Source organism: Aquila chrysaetos, chromosome 1 (genome assembly GCF_900496995.4).
Source record: "Aquila chrysaetos chrysaetos chromosome 1, bAquChr1.4, whole genome shotgun sequence".
NCBI classification, from domain to species: Eukaryota; Metazoa; Chordata; class Aves; order Accipitriformes; family Accipitridae; genus Aquila; species Aquila chrysaetos.
This window is the reverse complement of record NC_044004.1, coordinates 62,708,558-62,733,719: the sequence shown is the minus strand read 5'-3', so window position 1 is coordinate 62,733,719 and position 25,162 is coordinate 62,708,558. Positions and strand designations below refer to the sequence as shown.

The 25,162-nt window shown below is 44.0% G+C and overlaps 1 protein-coding gene across 26 annotated transcripts in view; it reads left to right on the top strand.

Annotated features, from left to right (window-relative positions):
• ADGRL3 (adhesion G protein-coupled receptor L3) overlaps nucleotides 1-25,162 on the top strand; it is a 529,386-nt gene that overhangs the window by 78,493 nt on the left and 425,731 nt on the right. For all 26 annotated transcript variants that reach the window (XM_030013851.2, XM_030013889.2, XM_030013708.2 and 23 more), the window contains exon 2: nucleotides 17,101-17,167. The gene's annotated coding sequence lies outside the window, so the exon portion shown is untranslated. The remainder of the gene's footprint in view (nucleotides 1-17,100; nucleotides 17,168-25,162) is intronic.

The following is a 25,162-nucleotide window of genomic DNA, read 5'->3' as shown; positions in this document are numbered from 1 at the left end:
AATGTACATAAGCCCTCAGGGATTGCTGGTATCCCAGTTCAGACCAGTCGCTATCATTTTTATTGCCCTAATGTGATGCTTACTTGAGTCACTTGTTCCAGATGTGGGAGTAGGTGTGAACCTCTTTGATAAGCATTCTAGGAGATCCCAGCCGGCAAATACCTAATAAATTACAATTTGAGGATGTTGAACTTGACTCATGATGCTGATAAGGTATGCATGCAGACTGCCTTTTAGTGTGGTTCTCACATCAGCTGTCACGGTCCCCTCCAGCCGTCTGGCATGGAGCAGCGGTTGGCATCCAGGAGCTTCAATGGGGTTTGTCTATCCTTCTTTCGTTTAGGTCATTAGTGTCTCACCACCAATTCCAGTCAATCGAGAGTGTGGTATCCCCCAATCCTAAGTCTGCCAAATGTTTTTACTTTTTTCTGTCTGGGGTTTTTACAGATAAATGTAATACCAGATGAAAACATACTGCCTCTCAATATTCTGCTAAGTGGCTAGCACTGGGTTTTTTTTTTACACTGTTTAAACAATTATAGTCTCCCTTTGTCATTAATTTGATGCTTTTTCAACCAATATTCTTGCTCTGGTAAAATGTTTTGAACACTCTTTCTCTGTTTATACTTCTCCATATCAATGAAGAAGCACCAGCAGGAATGGGGGTAGACAGAGATTTCTCTGTGATGTTCAACAGCTGATGCGTTTTGGCCAAATGACCTCTGTAATGGTTCATGCAATAAGATGGGAAATTTAAAGCATTTTTTTTGTTCTAATTACTAGAGGACTGCTTGCTTTTTTTCAGGTCAAACCATTAGTAAAATCTCCTTTTCCAAGTTAAGGAAAGCCTGAGCAGTGCTCATCATTTTAAGAGTCAATGATTCCTCTCTTATATCTAAAAACAAGCCAACTGTAAATAAAACTATGGTATCCATTGAGACCTCCTTGTGCAAAACTTCCTTAAAGGAGCACCTGAGAAAAGTGCACTTTTTCTTAATTTTTTTTTCTTTTTTTTTTTTTAATTCAGAAGGGATTAATAATTTATGTGACTTGAGAAAAACATATCAGCCAAAACCAACATGCCTAGAAGATAGTCGAGTTCTAACTATCGACTCCAAATGAGTGCAGTTTTCTAGAAGTCGAAAGGATCTGTAACGTGGGCTTAGAGTGAGTACAGAAATGTCACCCTGTGGGTTGATGCATTTGTTACCAAGGCCCACCACACAAAAAGTCTGATTTACCCCAAACCAGTGTCTCTGCCATAGGTTTTTCTCACAAACATCCCATTCAGTATGTCTCTGTAATTTAATTAAGCAACTTAGCTCCTTTAAAAAGTATATACTTACCTGGAATACTTTCCTGCATTTTTAATTTGCTTTTGCTTGTGTCAGACTACTGATGACATTGCAAAATGAAAAGTATTTGATTGCAGAATTTATAACAAATGCAGGTCTAATTGCTTAAGCCAGTCACGTTTATGTATCTGATGCCATCAAACTTCTTCTGGAAAAATACAGCAAGACCCCAGTCTGGCAGTGCCCTTCACTACATCCTTAATTTTCATCCGCATTAGTTTTACAGATGCTGCTGAGACTCCTCAGTTATTTGAAGCTGAGAAGGGGGCTGGCTTGCTTTCCTTCTGCAGCAGTAATGCTAAGGTTTAAGCCCTATATCAAGGATGGTGTGGCAGCACGCGCCAACAAATCTTGGTATTTTAGAGCATATGTAGAGTTAAGCACATGCTTAAGTTGTGCAGTTGGATGCTTTGCAATGCTTAGTAAATGAACCCATCAGCTGAATGAAGGAGAAGCGCTACCAAGAGCATCCATCTTGCCTGAGATTCAAGAAGCAGCTGAGAAAGCGGTGTTTTTGTTATTTGGGCAGGTGTGTCAAATGCAAGCGTCAGCTTTGCAACAGAAGGACTCTTCTGTCACGGATGTTTAAGCAAGTTATTAAAACACTTATTCTTGTCCTTTCTGTGAAAAATTGTGGTGAGTAGTTGAGAGATGATTTGTTTATGCTGGCTAACTGCAAACAAAACTTTATCACTTACCTTTTAAAAAATTTAGGGTGAAACCAAGCAAGGAAATTTTAAAAGTAAAAAAAAATAAATAAAGCAAGCTGTTAAAAAGCAGTGACCTTCTCAAACACACAGAGAAAATGTGTGTTAGTGAGAGCTGGTTATGTGCTACCTTTGGGAAGCTAACATCAACGACAATTAAAATACATTTTTCTGTTCCGAAGGGAAAACCAGAATTGATTTGATTCTTGGTTACCCTTTTTATATCACAGCACACAAGTTGAGGCATTTGTTCTTAATTCCAGAAGTTTTCCTGGAAAGGGAGGATTATACAAATTGCTTGGCTGGAGTGGAGCAGGTAGCGGCGCAGCAGCTATTTTAATTGTGTGCCTGTGAGAAGACCTGTCTGTATGGGGTGAGATGGGGTGACGTATGTGAAGGCCAGGCTTGAGTGTCTAAACCTTCATTAAAACTCTTGCAGAGTGGTGGAGGAGGATAGTTCCTGAGGTTTTTAATGGGATTGCAGTTGTGTGACAGGTTTTGTTAGGGTCACCATTAAAGGTGCAAGTGCCCCACATCAGAAAAGTTTGCTGCACACCTAGAGCAGCTCTTGCTCCCTTTTGGCTTGGGATATGTCCGACACTCGATCCTGGAGCTGCTAGGAGCCAGGGTCTTTCTGTTTGTAATCTGTTCCACTTACTGGTGCAAAAAAGAAAATATTTTTAATGCAAAACCCATTTTAAAACACACCAAAAAAAAGCCCCTACAGCTGTTTGAAAGCTGTTCAGAAGTATGGCATATTAGAAATAGTCCCAGCTGAAATGGATTAGCAGGCAGAGTTCAAGTGAGGAGGTCAAATGTGTAAACTGAATGCAATTTATCTTGTGGCGCTGCAGTTTATCACATGGTTGCAGAAATAAAGAAATACCACACGCATGCACATATTCACACCTAATAATTTAAGAATAACTGGAAAAGGTCTTAAAAGACATTAAAAGGCTTCTGATGACATCATGCTATCTAGGGTAATAAACCAAAGATGGTTGAAGTCAGTTCCAAAATAGCTGTAGCCAGAGATGTCTTTATATGCCTGTCCATATATATTTCACGTCGCAGGAAAAAGGTATTGAACGCTAGTATTGCATACTAACTGTATGGGGAGACATTGGTAAGATTTTTCCTCTCATGGATTTCTTTGTGCTACATTTCATTTTTTTTTTTTTTTTTTTTTTTTTTTTTTTTTTACATTTACAGAAATCCTTTAGTGTCTGTATTAGCTGCATTTGCAGATCTTTAAAACTTGTGGGATGCTTTACCCCTTAGAAAACTAAAAGAAAATTTTGTCAGGGCATGACAGCAGTTTCCTTGGAGCCTATCCTTTTGGGAAAGTTTTATTTTCTGCTTTAGGGGGAGCAGGAGGCTTTTTTCCCCTCCTTTTTTAAATCTTTGTCATTAGCCAGAGGACTTCTCCCTGAATCTGGGTAGCAGATCATTGGATAGCTGAATTCCTGAGGGTATCTGCATGGAGACCCCCTGCTTCCCTGGTGGCTTCAGATCCTGGCAGCGCAGGATTTCCAAAGCCCATGCTCTGCGGGTGATCCTTCTGTGTGTCGGGACCACATGCGGTATTTTCCGTGACAGGTTGCAAAGCTCATAAAATGAACTCATAGAAGCTCATTTAAAGGTCATGGAGGGTGTTCATGAAAATCTGGTCATCTTGGGACTTGTAGATCGGACCATGTTGCCTTGAGACAACACAGCCTGTTAGTAACCTTTAGTCTTGTGTTGGATATTAATATCATCTAAGGTTGCGCATGTGTGTTAATCACGCTCTGATGTGGGAAGGTACTCCTCTGCACTTCAAAAGATGTTTACTAATGTCACCAAAATAGAAAAGGTGATGGGCCTCCTTATGAAGGAGGAACTGACTGGTGAGCCACTTGGAATTAAAAGGTCAAGATAATTTTGCATTTCTGTCACATTGGATGCTAAGTTTAATGATAAGACATTTTTTGAAAAACGCTTTAGGTGGCGTAAACTCCAGTGAAGGATGCTAGTGTCACATTAATAATAATTATTTAGAAGTGTGACAAACTCATCTTGAGCAGCCTCTATTAGACACAAACTCGGAATGAAATTTAAAGTAGAAGGTAATTTCTAGATGCAGTTAAAAACTTGTCAGAGTGGAGAAGCAGCCACTTTCTGTCTCACTTTGATTGTAAGCACTGTAACGAAGTGGCTCAGCCTGGCATTTTCCTACCTGCAGCTTGAGCATAGGCAATCCTAGTGCAGTATCTGATGCAGTTGCATTTCTAATGCATTAAGCTCTGATGTTGTTCTCAGGGGAAAAATACCCAAAACTTGTTTTCTGTGGTAATTTTCTTCTAAAGACTTTTTTTAAATGAGTCCCTGAAGTACCAGTGGCCCTTATTTCAGCCATAATAATTTCAAGACGTGATCCCTACAGAAAACTATTGAGTTGGCATGTTTGCAACTTTTCTTTATCCTCACATGCCAGTTGCTTGGGGGATAGTAACTGGAGCATGTAGCCCTCCTTCCAGCATGCCCTCCCAGGCTGCGTACTTCTGAACTCCTCCTTTGCTTTTGCATGCTTATCTTTTATATATTAAGAAACTTAATACGTGCGAGAAGTGCCTCGGCAACAGCCTCGGGGCTTCTTTGGTTTTAGACCAAAACCACTATGCTGTTTATGCATCCCCATCTACCACTTCCAGTGACCCCAGTCTACTTCTGGTCCGGGCAGGCCCTGTAATCAGGCCATGGAGGGACTTTTTAATTGTGACCATCTAGCAACAAAGATGAATTTCTGTGTCCCCCAATCTGATTCTCCCACCTGCATTTCTAAGAGCCATTCACCTCATTTCATGTTAACAAAATTTGGGGGATGGTGTTAAGGGGAGACCATCGATGGGGCTAAGATAATTACTGTCTGCTAGTCTCCATGTTTTTGTCTTGGCATTTCCCACAAGCAGGCCATTTAATAGCAGATCTGTGAGTGTTTTGTCTTGATTTCTCACAAGGCTGGCCTTTTCAAAGGAACTGGTGGAGGCTAAGGAGAGAAAGCTCATTTTAATTTAGTATTATTGGACTTGATCACCCTCAAACCCTTGGTGCCAGTGACTATGCTGAGATCATGTCTTAGTTCACATATAGTTTGTGACCTGCAGTGACTGCCCCTATCTGCTCTCTACGAGGTTCAGTGAGATCCCCATAGGACCATCCCATGCCAGTGGATTTCCATGGTTCAGGATGCCCTTGGGCTGCAAGCTGTGGTGGACCTTCACGAGTGCCTCCCCAGCTGTGGTCGACAGTGGTACAGAGCTGGGGTAAGCGCCTTGCAGCTCCTATTTTTGGTTACAAGTATCAGGATAGGGCTGCCTGGTGGCCTGCGGTTCAGCTTGAGGGTTGGGCATGTCCTGTCACCCAACACATCATGAAGCCAGTGATTTAGATTTTAAAGAAAACCGTTTTGGGAAAGGACAAAAATCTATAAACCAAAATTAAAACTAACTATGGGTTGAATGTATGCACAGGAGAAAGGTTGCATTAACCCTCTTTTATAAGGATATTTTAAAAAACCCTCATAGCATTGACTTAACTTGGAAGAAATGGAACCAATATGTCCTAATTTGGATGCTGGTGTCTGGTGGGATTTTTGCTTTGTGTGTGTTGTTTTGGTAAAGATTGGAAGCATTCTAGGCTTGTGCAGTGCTATGCATTTTATGGCACATTTAAATGTCTATAACATAAATAGCTTTACCATCAGAAGGCGTAAATGTCAGCCTATTGACACATTATAAAGACACAAATGGAATGTAGCCTGGCAGACTGGTGCTGGTTTTGAGATTTAATAGTACATCTGTATCATTTATCCCAGTGGGAAATAACACAGGATGTTGCCTTGTAATTTTTTACTACTGTATAATAAAATGTAACCATAATAAATGGTGTCTACGCAAGTAACGCAGCAGATTCTGGATTTTGTCCAGTGTGTCTTTACCACTTATCTTAGGTTAGCTTTGCCCCCCCCAACATTAGGCAACATACGATTTTGACTGGATATAAATTGAATGTGGATCTATTCAATGTGTTACAGAGGTTATCTGTGGAGAAAGAGACCTTCCTGTACGAAATGCATCCTACCTCTTAATTAGCTGGTGTTAGCAGTGTACTGGTTCATTCCTCTTTAAATAACTCACATCCTAAGTTGAACTGTCCTTGGAAGGGTCTGTTCTGCATTTCTCTACTTCAGGAATGTGCTTGCAGGTTGATTGCTTTCCCAAATGTCCTTACTGTGATACGGTGTTACGTGCAAATAACCTTTTGATAAGAACTCGAGCAACGATATTTCATTGAAGCATTATCAGACTCATGCAAATTGAGAGCAGGGATTTGGTCGGTTTATGTTGGTTGAATTTTACTCATCGCGTATTCCCTGCCCAATGCTAATGGGGCATCTTACGCACCTTTCAACATGCTCAGGAGGTGCTGTGTCCTGCCCGGTGCTGGTCCTTCCCTAGCTGCAGTGTCTGGGCTGTCGCATTGCTGCAGGCTGTGATTTTTTATTAAAGCCATGAGAAGTCTGAGAAAGGACTTGGCATCCATTTAGGTGCTTCTGCAGGGGCCTGATAATGCAGAAGGGCTCTCCGGGTGCTTTCTAACATCTGGCCTGCGATGTTCCAAGTGAAGAAAAATATGAAAACATTATTCTGTGCGTATGAGAGTACTGCACATTTGTAAAAAGACAATTAACATAGAAATGAGGGAGGCTTTTGATTCATCAAGTAGATTCAACAGACTGTGTCATTTCCTTGATTTTCATTTTAATTAGGATTAATCAGTTTTATCTTCTAAGGTCTTTACAGGGAATTTACACGAAACAGAAGACTTTGGTCAGCGGTGTGCCAGTGTAATAGCCCCTACTTGAAGAAATCCAGCTGTGGCATGTATAGCCAGGATTAGATTTGGCAGGACTCCAGGCTCCCTTCTCCTCTCACATTAAATGCCTTGCTGTTGCAGGGAACCCTCTGGGTCTTCCAGTATCAGGGCCTGGGCTTCATGGAGCTGCCTGGTTGCTTGCTTCTAAAACTACTTGGGACCAGTATATTGCTTGGAAAAAAATCCTTGGGACGCCAGCTTGAAATAATGGCTGCTTTCTGTTCCAAAGACAGACACAAAAAGTCTTGCTTAACCCCAGCAGCCGTTGGTCCTGACAGCTGGGAGCTAGAGCCGGTTGAGACAAAATGAAGCTGACCTTTTTCTCCTCAAACTCCATATATTTCACAGAAGCGTATGGGTTTGGATGGAGTTTCGGAGGTTCTGTTTGAAATGTTAGAAGCGGAAAATGAGGGAAGGGAGCCAGGTAGTTATATAGGAAGGAGAGCAGCAGCATCCCAGTGGCCTCGTAGGGGAAGCGGCGAGGTTTAAGTGCGTGTTCTGCATGATACAGAGCAGAAGCATGACTCCAACACGCCTTAGGTAAGTGTTGCTGTCCTAGCGTCGCGTGATGTCTTCTTTTTCTTTTCCTTTTTTTGCATCTTTTTTAAAGTCTCTTTCTCATTCCCACTGAGAAGAAAAACCAACTTTGAAAACTGTTACAAAACCAAATGAATCTTTCTGGTTTAGTTGCTAGATGTATTTATGAGCAGACAAATTTCATCTTGGAAATGAGCATCATTTGCAAACATGATGAGCATTTTATTATGATTGTTTTTCTGTACCTAAAATAGATGTCTTGCTATGAAAACTTCCATATAACGTGTAGGTGAAAATTTAGCTTGCAGTTTGTTTCCTTAGTGGAAAGGATATGATTGTTCCAGCATATATGAAATGTAAATGTTTTCCTATTAATTATAGGAGAACAAAATTTCATCTATGTGGGCCCTACAACAGTAAGTATCAAGGGTAGGCTTTAAGCTTCTTGTACACTCAAATAACAGATTTGAAAGCCATTAGGCATATGAACAAGAAGAAAATGGAGACAGAAGGCAAAAAATGCTGAAGGGAAAATCCTACTGAAAGCCCACAAAGTATTTTCAAGCTTACAGAAATGACCTGCTCTGTTCCTGTTACACAGAAGTGTTAAAATGAGAGCAGGCGACCCCTCTCCCCCAAATCATTCATCTGTTATGTCTGCGATGTATTTAGACTGAATCCTTTTCCCAGATGCTGTGGATCTGTCGGTTCCAGAGGAAATTAATGGGATTTTACCATTTGCTTTGAGGAAAAGAGGACTGGACTTTCTCCTGCTGTCTTTGGCAGGAAGGAGCAAGGAGCTTTCCTGTCTGCTTTCTTTAAATATTGCGTCTTTTTAAGCCTTTTTGCCAGATAGCCTAATTTGTGTTACTGCAATATACCATGTTGGAAAATTACAGAGGTTAATGTACAGCACTGTGATACACAACCATAATGGTAGACTCTAATGTTTTTTAAATGGTAAACCAAAGACATTCATAATACCAGTTGCAGTGAATTGCCTGCAATTCTTGCCAGAGATTAGTTTAGCATTGCTTTTAATATTTTATGCACTGAAGTTGTTTGCAAAGACTAAAAGCTTCACTCACTTTGCACGCTCGTGCTTTGCTCTTTCCCTGTACATAGCACAACAGAAGCACTCTCTTGCTGATAAATTGTATGGCAGGAAGTTTTATTAAATTCCAGTTATACTGCCTTGGAAAGATTTTTCTAGTAATCAATGAAAACTGTATCAGATTTATGGTGTCATAACTGGGCCGGGTAGTTAGAAATCTAACCTTTTGTAATATCACTAGTTGCATATTAATATTTTTAAATATCTAAACCACATATGAATGACACAAGAGGTTTTGACTTTAAATGTTACCGTAGAGATTTGACCGTACATAATCCCATTAAAATAGAAGAGTACAAGATAAAACGATCCATTTGCAATTATAATTGTGCATATCAAGATTGACCATTCCTTAAAAAATTAGAAGTGCAAGGTGGAAAAGGGCGCTTGAGCAATCACTCTTTGTTGAAAGCATTGATGGAAGAATAAAAAAATTGAGGGGAATCGATTTGTCAGTAATGTGCACAAAAAAGTATGGGAAGCATTTCTTTGGAAGGTGAAGGGAAGGTAACTCTTTTGCTGTCATAGTTAGCTTTGCCTGGAGAGCCACCACAAAAATACATGATCAAACACAGAACAGCAAGTAATGCTGTGAACTACTTCATCTGCTCATGATGCTTGATAAATAAACTGTATTAGTTGGTCACCTTAGTACTGGAGAGTCAGCATGGCCTCATGAGTGCTCCACAGAGGAGGTGGCTTTTGTTCTAGCTCCATTGGTGGCCTGCTGTTTGACCTTGAGCAACTATTTTTTGTCTCCATGCCTTCCTTTCTGCTATTCCTTGATTGCTTTGTCTTCTTGGAGGATGAGCTCTTTGGGAGAGAGATTTCTTTGCATTGTGTTTTGTGAACAATGAAGTCTGAGCCTAGCTGAAGCCTCTAGGGGCATCTCTAACACAAATTATAATTGTTAGCTTTAATCACTTTCATCAATGGAGGATGGCAATGTGTGGGATTTGGAGAGATCTGTAGGGTGCATGTTAATTAAGTCACCATAGGTGAAAGTTGCTGATTTGGCTTCATAGGGCTGATGCAGAGACACTAACGCCCAGGAGCAATGCTGTGCTGCTCCATATGGGTTTTCATCTCCAAAAGCTCGACGCTGGGTGCTCACTCCTCTGCTTAAACAGAGCCAGAAATGAGGTGCTTGGTATGTTTTAGCAAACAAGGCTTTTTCACAAGCCTCCTACTGGTTGCCTAAACCTTTGTGTGTTTTTTTGTGGGTCCCTCTGCTGTGAGCATTAATGACTGAAGTCGGACTGCTTGGCTTTTTGCAGTGAAGACAGCTGGTTGAGGGTGAGCCATCCTGTCTTGATGGATTCTCCTCCCAGCCTTTGCTGTTGCCGAACAGAAAGTGTTTATCGTTGCTCTCCCAAATAGCAGCTTCTGTTTTGGCACGGAGGTGCAGCAGCATGCCGGTTTGCAGATTAATTGCCCTTCTTCTGGCATCTAGTGATGCAGAGCAGTATGCCCTTGTCCTATTTGGGTGGATGCATTACTCACCATAGCAGAGGATTTAGCAATATTTAGTCGTATGAATGCCAGCAGTCATGTGCAGTCATGTTAGCAGGAGCGGGCTGTGTTGAAGTATCTACGTTACCCATTTAGCAGTAATCTCTGCAGGTGGAGCTTCAGGGTAACATGGGATGGAGCAAGGGAGAGAAGGTAATTTCCCCTCTCCATTACCATCTTAAGTGAAAGCACTTGCCAAATTGTCCAGGCAGAGTAAACTGGGGAAGAACTGTGTAAGAAACAACAGATGGTTTCTGAGAAGAAGTACTGTAGGTTTTAGACAGGAGCAGGTTAGTTGAGTGGTGTGGAAAGCAGTAAAAGAAAATAAAAACGAGCTTTCCTTGCATATGGGGCAGGTGCTGTGCTGCTGTATTAATAGCAGTCAGAGATAAAGCAATGTCTCTTTAGTGTGTTTATTCTATCTTTCAGGGCTAACGCCAAATCCCTGTAGTTTCTGCAGTGCACCCACTGCCAGTGAGCACTGATTCTCTAGCAAGTATTTTGCAAGATCTTTGCTGTGCAGGAATCTCTGTATTGTTCCTTTCTTATTTTAATAAGAACAAGAATTCCCCAAACTACATTTGAAATCTGCATAGAAATAGCATATGGCAGAGGCCAACTCAAGGTTATACATTTGGCATTTGGGGAGGGAAGGCAAGAAAGATTTACCAGTCAGTACACTCACATTATGATAAAATAAAGGTGAGCTGGGAGGAGAGCATGTGCTGAATCCTAAAACGACACAGAAGAGCCGTAAACCACTGTATGTTGTGCTATCTCTAGTCCTTTATGCTCCAAGCAGAAGTGAAATCTGGGGTATCATAAATGAAACAAAGTTCTTGTTTTAATTTCATTTAAAAAGCCGTGGGAAGGTAATGGGGTAACAAACATTAACTTCTTCAGACTAGGCAGTCCACCATTTCTCTGCTCTATACTGCTACCATCAAATCAGAGTTATTCTCCAAAAGCTTCTTGGAACAAGATGGACGTTTTGCTGTAAAACACAAGCGGAGTAGTCTAAACAAATGGCATTTTTCCTAGAAATAAAGTGTATGGATGCCCTCATGAGGTGTTGCCTGGTCTGCTCTACACTTGTAAAAGCGTTTTTTCCTTCTGAAACTGTATATATTTGATCAAAATCCAAGGCTGAAAACAGCTAACATCTGGAGACTTTTTCCTTTGTACAGTGAGAAATGATAGCTGGTCGTACTCTGAGTTTGCCTGTAAATTTCTTAGATGGTCCAAAACCTGTTTACTGCTTACAGAGGCAATTTTGCTGACAGGCGACCTGGAATAGGTCTCTTTTTCTTCTAGAGCATCCATACTTGCCTGTTACAGAGAAATCACTCAAAAAGAAGCATGCATGCGGGACTCAAGCCTTGTTTTCAGTTTTAATTTACTTGTCTGACTTCCAGGGTTACTGAATGCAAGTGATTGTTCCTTTAATAAGATTAATTATGCATTGGGGACCAATGCCTCAGCCTCCTTCTTTTCATACTCTCAGGGGAGTACCTGCCAAGGAGTGCATAGAGCTGGGGTGAAACTTTCCTTTTTTGGCATCAGAGATTAAAGTAGGACGATTCTGGATCAGCTGAGCTGTGAAACCGTAGCCCTAGGACCACTTTTTTGGTCTGCAAAGTTTTTAAGGTACAGGATGCTCCAGGGTGTGGGACCACGGCAGCAGGGGGAAAGCTACGCAGCAGTCCCTCTTGGGAAAGGCTTAGGGACCTGCCCCTGCAGCTGGAGCAACTGGCCCCAGTTTAACGCTGCATGCTATTTTAATCAGGCTTTATAGTTTTTCATTTTAATAAACTTCTTCCAAATGAAATGACCTCTGTTCTCTGCTACAGATTGGGGAAAACGAGCTGGGCTTGTGGTTAATGTTGGAAGCAAAGCTTAGGCAAGAGGACTCATTGCTATTTCCCTCGTGTGGGTTTTTTATTTTGTTTTCTAATTGTTTAATTGGGGTGGGATGTGGTCCCGGGGTCCTGTGCCATCCAGCTTAACTCTGACAAAACTGATTCCCACCGAAGTTTCATCTGTAGCAATCCCAACTGTGAGGAGCAATTTTTCATGTGTAATTAATCCTAATAAAACCAACACTTCCAGGAGGCTGACCTGGATCCATGCATTTCATGCTTTTGTCAATTAATGTTACATTTAGCATCTAACGCTATAGTTAGCAGAAAATACTGAAGGTGTAAGGGGACAGAGGAAATTTAAGATGTAACTGCTGAGGAACAGGAATTAACATCCTTCCAATGGTAATTTATTTTACGTTCTTTTCAAACTAGATATTTCTGTATTATTCTTGTGCTGCAACCTCTAAAAATCTCTGGTAAATCCTCTAGTATAACAATAGTTTATCCAGATCACATCGGAGTCTGTTGTGGTGAAGAGATACTCTTGTACCTACACGTGTGTTTGAGAACTACTTGTATTTCTAAGGGTTTTTTTTGTTATAATTGGCAGTGATAGCTTCCACTGATTTTTCATCCAACCATTGTTGGTTATGTGCTCGTACTGTCTTCCCATACAGAGATGTGCTTCACAGAGATTAAAAAAATCTTACAGTCTTTTTAAAATCAGATCTGTTTGACAGGGAGGCTCCCGCGGCGCGGGAACCGCGGGGGAGGGCGGAGGGACCCGTCCGGAGCCGGCGGCTCTCGCGAGAGAGGCTGACGCGGCGTGGGCGTTGCCAGGGGCAACCGCGGGAGATTGGAGCGGCCCTGAGGCGCGCGGCGGACAGCGCGGGCAGGGCGCAGCCCCCCTCTGCCTCTTCCCCGCTCGGGAAGGCTGCTCAAGCGGAGGGCATCGTCCTCGCAGAAGGAGACCCGGGCATGGCTGCCACTCGGGGGAGAGCCGTCGCCGGGAAAAACGCGGCGACCCAGACGGAGCTCCCAAGCAAACGTGCAGCTGTCCGGGTCTCCGGCCGCAGGGAGTGCCTGAGCCCGTCGCTGGTGCCGGAGGGCGGCGGGGACAACCCCTGTGTGCGGTGTGGCCGGGCGGGTGATCTGCTCAGCCTGGTGGCAGAGCTGAAGGAGGCGGCGGAAAGGCTGAGGAGTAGCAGGGAGTGTGGGAGGGAGGTAGATTGGCGGACCCGCAGCCTGCCACCCCTGAGGCAGAGGCAGCAGACGGAGGCTCCGCAAGAAGCGGAGGATCCCCTGCCCTCCTGCCACCAGGCAGGAGGGGACCTACGAGATGGAGGGGAATGGATACAGGTCCCTGCTCGGGGAGGCAGGCGAATCCCCTCCCGGTCTCCCTCACCTTCCCAGTTGCCCCTACGCAACAGGTATGGGGCTCTGGAACTCGCGGACCAGGCCAGTGAAGGTCAGGGTGTAGACGAAGGCCTATCCAGGGGACTGCCTCAGCTGAGTCAGTCAGCCCCACGCATTCTCACATCCTCTGAAAAAAGAAAAAGGAAGGTAATTGTCGTAGGCGACTCCCTCCTGAGGGGGACAGAGGGCCCAATATGCAGGCCTGACCCATCCCACAGGGAAGTCTGCTGCCTCCCTGGGGCCCGGGTAAGAGACATTACCAGGGAACTCCCTGGTCTGGTTCGGCCCTCTGATTGCTATCCATTGCTGGTTGTGCAGGTTGTCAGTGATGAGGTCACAGGGAGAAATCCAAAGGCAATCAAAAGGGACTTCAGGGCACTGGGGCTATTAGTGGAAGGATCGGGAGCACAGGTAGTGTTCTCCTCAGTCCCTTCAGTGGCAGGGAGATACACTGAAAGGAACAGGGAAACACACGTGGTTAATACGTGGCTCAGAGGCTGGTGCCATCGGTGGAATTTTGGGTTTTTTGGTCACGGGGAGGTTTACACAGCACCGGGCCTGCTGGTGACAGATGGTTTCCAGCTATCTCAAAGGGGTAAAAGAATCCTCGCTCATGAGATGGGGGGGCTCATCGAGAGGGCTTTAAACTGGGTTTGAAGGGGGTAAGGGGTAAAACTAGGCTCACCAGAGATGAGCCTGGGGGCAGCATGCCGATGTTAGGGGTGGATTCGGTAACCCAGCTCAAATGCATCTATGCCAATGCATGCAGCATGGAGCTGGAAGCCATTGTGCAGCAGGATAGATATGACTTAGTCGCCATCACGGAAACATGGTGGGAAGACTCCCATGACTGGAGTGCTGCAATGGATGGCTACAAGCTCTTCAGAAGGGATAGGCAAGGTAGAAGAGGTGGTGGGGTGGCTCTCTATGTTAGGGAATGTTTTGACTGTACAGAGCTACACGATTGTGATGACAAGGTGGAGTGCTTATGGGTGAGGATGAGAGGGAAAGCCAATAAGGCAGATATTGTGCTGGAAGTCTGTTATAGACCGCCCGACCAGGTTGAAGAGATGGACGAATTGTTCTACAAGCAGCTGGCAGTAGTCTCAGAATCGTGTGCCCTTGTCCTTGTGGGGGACTTTTAACTTTCCAGACGTCTGCTGGAAATACAACACAGCAGTGAGTAAACAATCTAGGAGGTTCCTGGAGTGTGTGGAAGATAACTTCCTGACACAGCTGCTAGGTGAGCCTATGAGGGGAGGAGCCTTGCTAGACCTATTGTTTACGAACAGGGAAGGACTTGTGGGAGGTGTGATGGTCTGAGGCCATCTTGGGCTTAGTGACCATGAAATGATAGAATTTTCAATTCTTGGTGAGGCAAGGAAGGTGGTCAGCAAAACCACTGCTATGGACTTCCGGAGGGCAAACTTTGGCCTCTTCGAGGCACTGGTTGAGAGAGTCCCTTGGGAAATGGTCCTGAAAGGCAAAGGGGTCCAGGAGGGGTGGACATTCTTTAAGAAGGAAATCTAAATGGCTCAGGACCAGGCTATTCCCATGTGCCACAAGTCAAACCGCTGAGGAAAACGACTGGCTTGGCTGAACGGGGAGCTTTTGCTAGGAGTCAAGAAAAAAAGGAGAGTTTATCATCTCTGGAGGAAAGGGCGGGCAACTTGGGAGGAGTACAGGGATCTTGTTAGATCATACAGAGATGAAATTAGAAAGGCAAAAGCTCAGCTAGAACTAAATCTGGCCACTGTTGTAAGGGACAACAAAAAATGTTTTTACAAATATGTTAACAGTAAAAAGAATCCCAAGGAGAATATCTGTCCTTTAATGGATACAGAAGGGAACGTAGCCACCAGAGATGAGGAAAAGGCCGAGGTACTTAATGCCTTCTTTGCCTCAGTCTTTAATAGGGAGACCAGTTATCCTCAGGGTATTCCACCCCCTGAGCAGGAAGGTAAGGATGAAGAGCAGAACATACCCCCCTTAATCCAGGAGGAAATAGTTAGTGACCTGCTACGCCCTCTGGACACTCAGAAATCTATGGGACCAGATGGGATCCATCCAAGAGTACTGAGGGAACTGGCAGAGGTCCTTGCCAAGCCACTCTCTATCATCTATCAGCGATCCTGGTCAATGGGGGAGGTCCCAGATGACTGGAGGCTTGCCAATGTGACTCCCATTTACAAGAAGGGTCGGAGGGAGGATCCGGGGAACTACGGGCCTGTCAGCCTGACCTCGGTACCGGGGAAGATTATGGAACGGTTTGTCTTGAGACCACTCACATGGCAAGTCCAGGATAGGAAGGGGATCAGGCCCAGTCAGCATGGGTTTACGAAAGGCAGGTCCTGCTTGACCAACCTGATCTCCTTCCATGACCAGGTGACCCACCTCGTGGATGAGTGAAAGGCTGTGGATGATGTCTACCTGGACTTCAGCAAGGCCTTTGACGCTGTTTCTCATGGCATACTCCTTGAGAAGCTGGCGTCTCATGGCTTGGACAAGTGTACTCTTTGCTGGGTGAAAAACTGGCTGGATGGATGAGCCCAGAGGGTTGTGGTGAATGGGGTGAAATCCAGTTGCCGGCGGGTCACAAGTGGTGTTCCCCAGGGCTCGGTGTTGGACCCCGTTCTGTTTAATATCTTTATCAATGATTTGGAGTGCACCCTCAGCAAGTTTGCAGATGACACCAAGCTGGGAGGCAGGGTCAATCTGCTTGAGGGTAGGGAGGCTCTACAGAGAGATCTGGACAGGCTGGATCAATGGGCCGAGGCCAATCGTATGAAGTTCAACAAGGCCAAGTGCTGGGTCCTGCACTTGGGTCACAACAACCCCATGCAGCGCTACAGGCTTGGGGAACTGTGGCTGGAAAGCTGCCTGGCAGAGAAAGACCTGGGGGTGCTGGTTGACAGCCGGCTGAATATGAGCCAGCAGTGTGCCCAGGTGGCCAAGAAGGCCAATGGCATCCTGGCCTGTATCAGAAATAGTGTGGCCAGCAGGAGCAGGGAGGTGATTGTTCCCCTGTACTTGGCACTGGTGAGGCTGCACTTTGAGTACTGTGTTCCGGTTTGGGCCCCTCACTACAAGAAAGACATTGAGGTGCTGGAGCGTGTCCAGAGAAGGGCAACCAAGCTGGTGAGGGGCCTGGAGCACAAGTCTTATGAGGAGCGGCTGAGGGACCTGGGGCTGTTTAGTCTGGAGAAGAGGAGGCTGAGGGGAGACCTTATTGCTCTCTACATCTACCTGAAAGGAGGTTGTAGTGAGGTGGGTGCTGGTCTCTTCTGTCAGGTGGCTGGAGATAGGACAAGAGGAAATGGCCTCAAGTTGCGGCAAGGGAGATTTAGGTTAGATATTAGGAAAAATTTCTTTACTGGGAAGGTTGTCAGACATTGGAATAGGCTGCCTGGGGAAGTGGTTGAGTCACCATCCCTGGAGGTATTCAAAAAGCGAGTAGACGGGGTACTTCAGGACATGGTTTAGTGGGTATGGTTGATGGTTGGACTCGATGATCTTGAAGGTCTTTTCCAACCTAAATGATTCTATGATTGTATGACCAAAAGAAATTGTTCATTGCTGTATCCTCTGGTGCATGTATAGCAGAAAGTTCATCAGTGCCTAAGTCCTCAGAGGCAAGTATAAATGTTTTTTAATTTCTTTCTTTTTCTCTTTGTTTCCAGAAATGCTGGATTTGGTACTCTCCAAAAAATAGCGTGTGGATTTTTAGCACCTGAAGAACAAGAAAAGGTAAATTACTGGACTATGTAGTCTAGCCTCATTTGTTAGCTGTGCTAAAATACTAAACTGCTTGACCTGGTCACGTTGCATGAGCCTACAGCACTGTTTCTGCATATGGGGTTTGTGTACTTTCAGTTATGCAGGCATGGTTGTTTCTTGAGAATATTCCTTCATGGAAAGGGAGCAGGGGAACAAAGGCAGCAGAGCATGAAAATGCTGAAGCAAAATGGTAAGGAATAGTGCACCGTGAATTTTTTCAGTGCATGTAGAAGTGAAAAAGGTAAAAGGGGGGGGGGGGGGGGGGAATCAAGGTTTATATGTGCCAACGGAAGAGGTTGTGGACTTCCCTATATTTCCAAGACTGCCTAGCACAGCCTCGCAGCACGGTGGGCAAGTATCGAAGGAGGCTCAGTGTTCATCAGTGTTACAGCAGCCTCCTCATGTTTTGGTGACCGAGTAACTTGTGGGGTGGTGCACCCTGCTCCAGAGGTCATGAGCTCCTCTGCTGCCTGCGAGCCTGCCTCTTGCAATCGAGTCTCTTGATCCTCTTGGGTCGTGACATTTTGCTTGGGCAACGCAGCTCGACAGGGCTGTGGCTCAGTCGCTGGTGTTAAACAAAATGCTGTTCATCAAACTTTCATGAGCCACTTTGCCAGGGGCTGCATCTTGAAAGACTAGGCTCTGAAAAGCAGCGAGGAAAGCTGTGCTGCTCCGTACTGCTGCCATCTCCTGTATTTTCTTCCACCTTCTTTCCGAGGCTGAGAGGCAAGCACCCCTGCGGGACCTTGTGTGGTTTTGCACTTTGCTCCTTTCTGGAGACAAGTGATGTAGAAGTTGGGCAAGGAGGGCATGGCCATGTTGAAGAGTGGTGGTCCTGCTTGAGCTGGTACATCCTTCCAGCTGTACGGTGTTCCAGAGGAGGGATCAGGACGCCACCCCATTTCTGCCTTAAAGCCTGTGCATGGCTTCATTATTACTGTGGATAACCTAGAGTAATCTACATTAGCTGAGCCTTTCAGTTAGTTTTTGTAGTAATTAATATAATAACTTCAAAGTGAGAAGAGATGTATGTAGATGCCACAGTATGGAGAGAAAAGGATATACGTGAAAGTCTGTACAGTTGAGTATAGCAAAGCAAACATAGTGAGATTTAAAAATACAGATGTGAAGAGATACAGGTAGGAGTTGTTGCAGGGTTCAGGAAAGCTTCTGTATGAACATGTAACATGTTCTTATGAGACACTTAATTTCATTACTTGGGTTTGAAAAATGCATGTGAGTGACATCTTGTGTTCACTACATCTGCAGTGCCATACTGTCAATAATTAGCACGTGCATTTTAGAGGCAGTATGTAAGCCAACAAATCATAGGGTGGACCAATGCTGCCTTCTTCCTGTATCAGCATTACAATTTGCTGGAAGCCCATCTTCCCACCGTACAAATGGAAGTGCCATCTCAGTTCTCAGGAAGGATGTTGAAACACACTGAAAGGGTTTAAATTTGCAACTTGCTTTGATTCTTATGTATTTTGTTGTGGTGGACACTGCATGCATCAATTTAATGCAGAATTATGACAGGAGAGGAAAAATAGCAGACAGAAGCTCTAGGAGTGAATAAATGCTTGATCAAAATGCATTAAGCTTTTCAAGAACTACACTTTCCTGTAGTTTGGGCGCACAGGGTTTTGAATTACCTTCCATGTGCTAACGAATGGCATTCATTTTGTTGAATACTTCCATTAGGATTTACGGTGTCATTTAAAACTCTGTAAAGCCTGGTGTCACCATCACCAGCTCATTTCTCTGCCCTAGGACTGTCATGTTCGGGCATTTAACATGTATGGGAGATGTAGGGCAACTTTACTGGGGACTCAAACAATCCATTGCTTTGAGTCTAAGTTGGTTTATCCATGTCAAAAAGAAAGACTGAAAAATCCAATTAATTTTAAATAATGATTTTCCAAACGGAATAATGGAAAGGTGTTTTATACCTTTCTCCCCCTCACCATCCTGCAGTAAGATTACAGTAAGACGCAATGCGTTGGCAAAGGGAAAGACTGTGCTGCACTGTTGAGTTTCACTGGTATTTCACTGCTCTTTTATAAGAAGGTGAAATATTAGTCTAAGTTATCTGTGCAATTTAAAATTATCTCAATGAAACCAATTGTTCGTGTTTATTTATGCTTTTAGTACAGTTGTAAAGAGATTTTTTAAAAAAAACGGTATTTCTTTTTGCCAGTAAGAAACTAAAAACACCCCCAGATTCATCATGGCTAAGTGCTTTCCAAGGACTTAGACCAAAACTACCTGTGCTTTAATGCAATGTGGCTGAAACAGGGGAATTATTCCCACTGGGTTTCTTAAAAGCTATAGACATTGTTTTAAAGTTTAAGCATAAGCAATATTGTAAGTAGATAAGGGTATGTATGTAGCAAAGAAATGGCCACTCCCATTGTTATATTTGATTAATGTGTCATTTTTATCAGCTTCTCCTGTTCTCTGAGGTCAGGTGGTTGCACGCAATTTTTTTTAGCCCGTGAAAGGGATCCCACAGAATCATTTAGCTCTGTCAACTGTATAAGCAGGGCAACCGCGAGCTCTGTAATTCCTCCAGACTTCAGCAGCGTCTTTTCATTTGGTACCGCGTGGCGCTAGGTTGCAATGGCTGGGCTAGGGACGTATCAGACATATTTCATTGTACTGAAGAGATGCTAGCTGCTCTGTGTGTGCGCCGTCCCCTAGGAAAGGCTTTGCCCCATCTAATGGGAGGGGCTGACCTTGATGGGGGTGTTCACCCCCATGAAATGGGGGCTTTTTGCAGGTGGAGTGGATTTCATGCTGTGCTGCTGTTAGCATCAGTGAGTGGGGTCCGAAGCTTCAGAAATTGATATTGCGCTTTTATTCCCTGTGTGGCCAGGCCGAAGTAAGAGATCCCAAGGCTCAAGGGCACAAGAAGCACTCTCTTCTTTTGTTCTCGGTGCCTGGTTTTTTTTTTTTTCTTTTTAACCGGCTGGCCATGACATTAAGATTTCTAATTAATTTAGAAACCACAGGCAGTTGAAGAGAGTGAGCAATGTAATAACTAGGCCATGGGGCAGAGTAAAAGCACATCAATTATTCAGGCAGTCGCTGCTGCTTGTTCCCTTCCCGGAGCTGGGCTGGCTGTCAGTGTGTGTCAGTGATGCCGCTAATGCCCTTCAGAATTTACATGCATAAACAGTGGCCTTTTAAAATCTGCATGAGGATAACTTCAGCATTTCCAACGATACCTGCCAGCAGTGTGCTCCGTCTGGCAAGTGCCGGGGGCTCCGACCAGTATTTTGGGTGCCTAGTTCAAAACCGGGATCTTGGTAGGCATGTCCACCAGAAGCCCCTGCCACGGAAAAGTTGCTCTTCAAAGAAGTTGAGGGGCAGTTCAAGCCATGGGAAGAAAGAAAAAGTCCTGCTTTAAAATGCAGATGGTGTCCGAGAGTGTTCTCTCTGGGCAAGTGAAGGCCAACATCTCTTATAATGCATCACCCACTCCTGCTATTTCCGTGATGTCCCCAAAGTGCACAGTACAAGGATGCCATGGATGCCACTGGGACTGGACCCACTGCAGTGGCCCTACAGGGATGCGGGGCAGGAAGCATCCTCCTCCTCCTTGCTGCTGTGGCTATTTCACATGCTATGCTTTGGCTTAGCAGTGGGAAAGTTTGAAAACGAGGAAGATTTTCTCACTGTAAAGGACTAGATTCATGGGACTGTGGTGATCGTCTTAACATGGGTGCACTGCAAAGTCTCATGTTACGGATGCCACAGTGAGCAACACTGATTTCTGCATTGAACCAGCACGGGGCCTGAAAATTGGGGAGCCTGTTGGATTTTTCTGCTGTGGACTACAAGCGGAGCACAAAGCCTTATTTTCCTGGCTGGCTAGCATGGTTATCCCTACTGCTGGAGGCAGCCACCTTGCTTTTTAAAAAGTGAACTAATTTGTGAAGGCGACGAAATAAAATGAGCCTCGCTAATTGTGTTGTGCTGGTGAAATGACCAGCTTTGGTTCGGAAAATGCTGGCTGTAATTAACAGTGAAAGGCTTTCTTCTCTGATCTGTGTAGCCATTTATGAATCACTTCTCCCCATGGAAACTTTTAAATCTGTCTCACTGGGGAGCCTGAGGAGGAACAGGTAAAATGGATTTGCTTTAATAGCTGTGGTTGTAACTTAAACACTTGAAAAGATATTAAGCATTTTTCTCCATTAGCATTTCATGTTGATCCTGATGATATACCAGCCGAGGCTAAGGCAGGATCAGCGTTCATTAAATGGAAGAAACTAAACGCTGTAGACAAATGCTTTGGCTAAATGGGGCCTTCATTGCACTGAGAACAAGAATGCAATTAGCTGAAATGTTTGTTTACAAAATCTAATTCCTGGGGAGTATCTTCTCAGATTGCTGCCTACATCTCTTGGGCTGGTTTTGTTGCCACGGCTTGCAGATTGACGAATTTTGCAAAGCTTGGTTGTAGCACGTATATAACGGACGGGTCAAACTTTGCATGGTAAACCTGAATCCAGCTGAAGAGCAGGGGCTAAGCTGCAGATGTGCCAGAGTTTATTTGTGCATTCCTTCCATCTATTCTACAGTTTGCAGTTAGGTGCAATTAATAATAATTATTAGATGTTCCAGATATTAAATGGTGTAGGCTGAAGAGAAGCTGGAAATTGTGCACCACTGAGTGTTGTTATTGCTATCCTCCTGTCCCCCACCTGGAGCCTAAACCAGGGAAATCACAAAGGGGTTCCAGCTGTGTGAGGATGCATCTCTCCCAGGGTACCTGCATGAAGAGCCTTGTCCTCCTGGTTGGTTGAGAAACGTGGACAACCTCAGAAGGTGATGTCACCCATCCGTGATGCAAGTCTGGAAATGCTGCTTCTCCTTAAGTTACAGAAGGAGCCAAGGGGAAACATAACTGCTGCAATCCAGATATTAGGGTGGTGGTTTTTTTTTTTTTTTTTTCAGTTGGGTGTTTTTTGGGCGCGTGTGGGTTTAGGGTTTTTTTTGTTAAATTAAGGCCACTAACATGGTTGAGGAGTTATATTTAGGAGAAGCAGGAGGCAGGGAAAAACTCTTGTAGGGAAATGTAAACATGGCTTGTGGGAGCTGGATGAGAAAACTGATCTTGACAAGAAGAAAATGGCTCACGCCGCTTTTAATATTGGCTGTGCATGAAGGGTGGGACTTCATTCCCACTTGGGCACTTCATTCTGTGCCTTCGCACAGGTGATGGAGTGCCGATGGTGGGGTTCGATTTTGTCACTGTGTAGGGTTTGTGGAGTGTGAAGGATCAGGCGTTTCGAGCGTCTGTTGATACCAACAAAATAGCACGTATTAATTTTAAAGTGTGTAATAAAACATTGCTTTGCACGCTAGGATATGGTGTGGCAGTATTTATTAGCTCATTTTCTTCTTACTCTGTGCGGTGGCTCTACTTTCTTGCAGTTATTTCTTGTGGCTTCCTTGCAAATGAATACAGTGTCTGGATTTACCCATCAGGTGACATTGGGCGAGTAAGCATTTCCTGGACACATTTGCCTCATGTGTCTGATGGCAAACATTAAACAGTTACCAGAATAATACAATTTCCTCCCCATTTGCTGAATACAGGATATTAATGGAATAGTCAGTATAATCTGTTAGGCGATGGCTTATAGTCATGTTAAATGACGGGGAACAGACTAATGAAGACCATCCTATTGATGGATAAGGGTTACAATTCACCAACCCCACATTAATTGAAATAAGAAAAAAGCTGCTTTTGCCTAATCCACAGAGCAGTAGGCGATGCTTGGGTATGTCCATGCGTGTTGTGCTGAGTAGGGCTGCAAAATGAGGGGGCGAGCTCCGGACCTCTGTGGGAGGTTGGGATGGGATGGGACTGCTGCAGTGGCTCCTTACCTGGTTGCAAGAGGTAAAGTCTCAAAGTCTTTCAGATGTCTTAGCCATGACTTGTTAATGAGCTCATTGCAGTGTTGTGGATCTTGCTGCCTTCTCCTGTGCAAGTGATGCTCCCCAGCAGCGCTTCTCCTCCTTCAGGCAGTGAAAGGGGAATTGCAGGAGTTGATGCAGGGGCTTGCTCCTTGAGAGGGGCTGCTCAGGGGGTCCTTGGGTTTTGATGCTAATATGGCATTTAAGACACCACTTTTTCAATGTCAGCACTGGAAATGACAAATACTTTCCTTAATTTGAGAGAAGTGTGCCTGATATTACATGCTTATATATGCCTGATTGTCTATTCTCAAGACAGTACATGGGCCTATCTCCTATGAAAGCTAATTGCACTATTAGAAGATCCTGCTAACTTAATAAGATACATTTATTTGTGTCTTAAGAGGATTTTTTGCTGGGGTGAAAGAAATCATGAACAGTCCCAAATTTTATTGGAAGTGTATTGTTCTTCCCTGTCCCTTCCTCTCTCCCCATGTCGAAATTGTTCTGGAAATTGAAAATATTTCATAAGATTGAGGCACACCAATGTAATTGAAGGCAGGCAGCACTTAACTGAACTGTAGGGGAATTCATCGTGCAGATGGCTTGAGGCTGATTTTTTTTCCTGTGGGATAGTCAGTAGGAAGCAGCATTGCCGACAGGGCTGTCCGTATACATTAAAGGTATGGAAAACCCAGGGGAATGGAAAGCACCGTGGCCGAGGTATCTTCCTTTGACCCTGCTTCGTCATGACTTTAGCAGCCACCCCAGGTGCTGTCAAGGCTTTGGGGCAGATTGAGGGATTTATTGCCTGGGTCCACCTTGGGGTGGAGGAGAGGACCTGGGGCCAGCGTGACTGCATCTACCCCTTCCCCAGCACCCGTCTCTTCTTGGCATCCCATGGTGCAGATCATCTTCATCTCCTCTGCACTTCCACAGTTACACTGCTATTAGGAGCTGGGCCTTGAGGTTTCATACCAGCATGATTTGAATTAAGTCTAATTTAGACAAAAGTTTTCAGAGCTCTCTCCCCTCCCTCCCATGCAAAATAAATTGGAGAGTTTAAATGTACTGTGTCTGGCTTGGAGGCATTTCCCTGTGGTTTATTGCTTTGCTTTTATTGATGGGCTGTGTTTGCTCTCACACAAACTGATTAATTTTAACTCGATGATTTGTTTCGCAGAAGTTGTTTGCTTAGGGATGAAGGCTGAATTAAGGGTTTTTTATGGGGTAGAAACTTTAGTTCCTACAGACTTCTTCAGATTTCAGTTCCACTCCCTGCAAAGTTTGTAGAGACTCAGATAAAGTGGCTCTTAGCCAAGCTGGGAAGATGCAACCTGCCAAATAGCTGTAGAGAGAGCAGGAGGATACGTTAAATTACAGACAGCTTTTGAAAATTTCAGAATGTCCTGCTGAAGCAAAACGATGGACCTTTTGAAAAATGTAAGGTGATCTGATTCTGCTTGTTAATTTCCAAAAATAAGAATGAAATTGGAACAATCAATCCAATTATATTAAAATATGAAGTTATGCTAAGTACAGCATTAGATATGTATTTTTTCACTATAAATACACCCCCAAGGAATCATTCTATTTTTAAGATGAACTTGGTATTATGATAATGTAAAAGAAGTCTATAATTTATGATTCCAATTGGAGGTGAAGAAATTTAACATGTCAGCTTCTCTATTCATTACCCCAGTAGTCAAGACTAACAGGCTGTTCCTTCACCTTTGCTGTCAATCATTTAGATAGACCAATTATGGATTCAGTTAAAAAATATATATATATCAAAGGAGAAAATGCAGCAGAATAAGGTTCAACATACTAATTTTTTAAAAAAACAGGTCTGTAAGGGTACATTTAGTCCTACGCTTTATAAGCTTCATGGCTAAAACTCTCCAACTATTACTCTGGTCTTTTTGAAGGTGCCATATGGACTAAGTTTAGAAGTGGTTCTCCAGTGTTTGTGCGTTGGAAAAGAGCTGATGACAGCTGACAGTCACTTCTTGTACTATATAGAAACACTGCCTA